The 3917-nt window shown below is 45.7% G+C and overlaps 1 long non-coding RNA gene across 1 annotated transcript; it reads left to right on the top strand.

Annotated features, from left to right (window-relative positions):
• The first annotated feature begins 37 nt into the window (after window positions 1-37).
• On the top strand, window positions 38-2347 carry LOC129480701 (uncharacterized). The gene is made up of 2 exons (XR_008657107.2): window positions 38-277; window positions 1594-2347. It is a non-coding gene; the product is annotated as an uncharacterized lncRNA (long non-coding RNA).
• The last annotated feature ends 1570 nt before the right edge of the window (window positions 2348-3917 follow it).

The following is a 3917-nucleotide window of genomic DNA, read 5'->3' as shown; positions in this document are numbered from 1 at the left end:
GCGGCGCGAGGCGGGGAGGAGGGGTGGTGACGTCAGCGCGGCCGCGGAGGAGAGTAGTGGCAGGGCGGGCTGCTGGCAGGGAGCGGCCGAGAGGTGCAGGGCCTTCCCCGGGGGTCGGAAGGTTGCGGGTGCCTTGGGAGCCGGGGGCCCTTGCGCGGGATTGCAACCCCCGCGAAGACTCTGGCGCCTCCTGCAGGCGCCGCGATCGCAGGCCGCGTGGGAGGGGGTACTGCAGGATCGGGTACGCCGCTGGAGGCCGGTTTTGGGGGTGACTCAGGTGAGCCGCTCGCAGGCAGACTTGACCGCTAGTCCACTGCAGCGCCCGCTTAGACAGCTTCGACCTCTTTACTTTTTTTTTTTTTTTTTTTTGAGATGGAGTCTCTCGCTCAGGCGCGCGCCACCACACCTAGCTAATTTTGTATTTTTGGTAGAAACGGGGTTTCACCATGTTGGCCAGGCTGGTCTCGAACTCCTGACCTCACCCGCACCCGGCCTGGTGTTCTTAATCGAGGTGGACTTTAGGTACAGTAAAAATAAGCTTTTTTAGGCCGGGCGCGGTGGCTCACGCCTTTAAACCCACCACTTTGGGAGGCCGAGGCGGGATGATCGCTTGAGCTCAGGAGTTGAGACCAGCCTGGCCAACAAGACAAAATGCCACCTCTACTAAAATACAAAAAATTAGCCGGGCATGATGGCGCGGCTGAGGCACGAGAATTGAGAAAGGCGGAGGCTGCAGTGAGCCGAAATCGTGCCACTGCATTCCAGCCTGGGCGACAGAGCAGACGGTCTCCCCCGACCAAAATTAGCCTTTTTAGTGGCTAGTTTTATGTTCTGACACCCATACACAGTCATGCAGTCACCACTACATTCAAGATTTGGAAGAGTTGCACTACCCTGTTTGTAGTCAACAGGATTATTTTAAAGGTTCTATCATATAAGTGATTCTTTGCCTTAAAAGAAAGTTTATCTCTAACAAAGGAAAGCAGTATTTGAACAGAAAATAGGAACCAAGCTTCCTAACCTTAACTTTCTGGGCAAGGGGTTAAACTCAATGCCAACCTATGTGGCTTCACAGATTTCTATCTTGTGTGAAGCTCCTCAAAAGGTTAATTGCCTGGGGTTTCCAACAATGGAGATGGGGATTATTTATTTTTGTTTTCTTTAGCTAAAGAGAAACAAAAACGAGGAAAGGCTGTGAGACATTTCAGCCGCTATTAGGAAGGTGTGATATCCAGAGACCTGTGCAATGGTAAAAAACAAAATGGAAACCTTGGGACAGTTGGGGTCTTTCTAGAAAGAACTAGAGGCTGTATCCCAACCCCTTGGGTAAAAGGAGAGCCAGGATCCTCAAACATAAAAGAGAAGTTGTTCTCTAAGGGAAGAGGCAAGTTCCTGGCTAAGTCTGGGGTATAATTGCCTCCTGACAAAGAGCAGAGCTTCTGGCTACAATTCGTTCTGGGGTCTGGAAAAAGCCGGTTTGAGTGAAACCTGAATAGATGGCAACTTTCCAAACTGCACAGCAATGGAAGAAAAACCCTCCACGTCCCAGATCACTTGCTCTGCTTCCCTGTAATTCCCGTGCCTTTATTTCAGAAGCTAGAAAGTCTGATACAACGTCTGCTTCGAATAGTTTAGAAGGCAACAAGGACAGATCGAGTGCCATGTTCTAGAACTGTCAGGAAGTGAACACGCCCAGTAAGATGATGCCGTATTTTGATCCATGTTAATCTACAAAAATAACCACAGAAACAGCTGTAATCTACTGAATGTTGCCAGCCAAAATAAATCTTTGCAGGGTATCTTTCAAGTATTGTACTTCCTATACCTTTTCCAGATTTCACCGTTAAGACCAAACCTTCCTCCCAAGACTTGACTTTCTGCATTATTTTTGGAATGCAGTCTTTTTTTTTTTTTTTTTTCCCATTTTTAAGAGGGTCTTCAAATCCTCATCCTGTTTCACATTCTTACTGTTTCCAATTCCTAGCCTGGCTCCCTGCCCTATTATAGCGGGGCTCTCCTGGCTTTCAGCCCAACAGCATGCTTGCCTTAAAGGATGGACTTTAGGCCAGGTGCGATGGCACTTTGGGAGGCCGAGGTGGGTAGATCACAAGGTCGGGAGTTCGAAACCAGCCTGGCCAAAATCGTGAAACCCTGTCTCTATTAAAAATACAAAAATTAGCTGGGCGCGGTGGCAGGCGCCTGTAATCCCAGCTACTTGGGAGGCTGAGGCAGGAGAATCGCTTGAACCCAGGAGGCAGAGGTTGTAGTGAGCCGAGATCGCACCAATGTACTGGGCGTTAGAGCAAGACTCCATCTCAAAAAAAAAAAAAAAATGGACTTTAAAAAGTGACACAGAAAGCCAGCTCCAGCGGACGGGTGGATGGAGAGAAAGCTGCAGTCAAGAGTGAATCAGATGGCCTTTAAAAGAGCATCAGACTTAATTTTTTATATTTCCTTTTATTTGTAGTCATTCTTTTACTTGTCACATATTCATTGCAAAAAAATAAAAAATACAAATAATAAAAACAGCATCCAGAGATAGCCACTGTTACAATCTTTTATTATAGTGAAATATATATAACATGAAATTTACCATTTTGATGTAGAACCTTTCCAGTTTTTTCATATATATATATATATATATATATATTTTTTTTTTTTTTCCCTGCTTTGTCACCCAGACTGGAGTGCAGTGGTGTGCTCTCAGCTCACTGCAACCTCCACCTCCTGGGTTCAAGTGATTCTCCTGCCTCAGCCTCCTATAGATGCCCGCCACCACGCCCAGCTAATTTTTGTATTTTTAGTACAGACGAGGTTTTATCATGTTGGCCTGGCTGGTCTTGAACTCCTGACCTCCGGTGATCTGCCTGCCTCAGCCTCCCAAAGTGCTGGGATTACAGGCCTGAGCCACCACACCCAGCCAATCCCTGAAATATATTTTTAATGGGTTCATAGTATATTGTTTATAAGTTTACCCATACTATGAACATATTCCAGATCAATAAATATCGATACAATCATTTTGAATGGCTACAAACTATTCTATTATATGGCTGTAATTTTGCTTCCCATTTTGTCCAGAGCCCAGCCAGAGCTCAGTATGGATTAACTGAATAAATGAATTTATCCAAAGGATTCCAGATACTTGATTGGCCCATTTATTAAATTTTTCTATTTCATGCTGCACAATTGGAATGGAAACTGTCCTAAACAATGTATCCTCTTTCCAAAACACAGAGCTCCTTATGAATTCTAATTCTTTGAGATAAATTTCTGAGCTCCAGTGCCCAGCAGCAGGGCTTCTCTAGAGATTGACTAACTTCTTACACAACCCTTGGAATAAGTAGAATCAGGTGACTCTCTTCTTTGGGACAGCTGCATGTGTGTGAGTGTGTGTATGTGTGTGTCTCAGTGCTTACACAGCCCTCGGAATAACTAGAATCAGGTGACTCTCTTCTTTGGGACAGTTGAGTGTGTGTGTGTGTAAGCTTAATTGCCACAGAGGAAATGCAGAACACTGGAACACAAAATGCCTGGTGAGGTGTCTGAGCCCCAGCACCAGGAAGTGGTCGCCTCACAGGTTGGCAAAAAGAACTTACTGACAACAGTATAGGTTTGAAAAAGGAAAATTTCTTAGAAAGAAAGAACGCTGCAGAAGAGTGCAGCAGGGCACCCCAGTGAGAGGACTGAGGGCCTTGGTGGATTTTCCTTAGGTGCATTTATGGACCTTCAGGCAGGAGCTTAGGGTTGTAAAATTAGTTTCAGCATGGCATTCCAGAGATGCCTAGAAATTTTAGTTACTTATAAAAGTTGAAAGAGGCCTGGAACCAGATTCCCACTTTAGATACTAGGGAAGTTTAATTACTTCTAATTTCCCCAGATAAGGAGGTTTGCCTCTGGATGGCCTGTTGGGTGGT

Source organism: Symphalangus syndactylus, chromosome 1, assembly GCF_028878055.3.
Source record: "Symphalangus syndactylus isolate Jambi chromosome 1, NHGRI_mSymSyn1-v2.1_pri, whole genome shotgun sequence".
NCBI lineage: Eukaryota > Metazoa > Chordata > Mammalia > Primates > Hylobatidae > Symphalangus > Symphalangus syndactylus.
The sequence above is the reverse complement of the archived record's forward strand: the minus strand, read 5'-3'. Positions and strand labels throughout refer to the sequence as shown.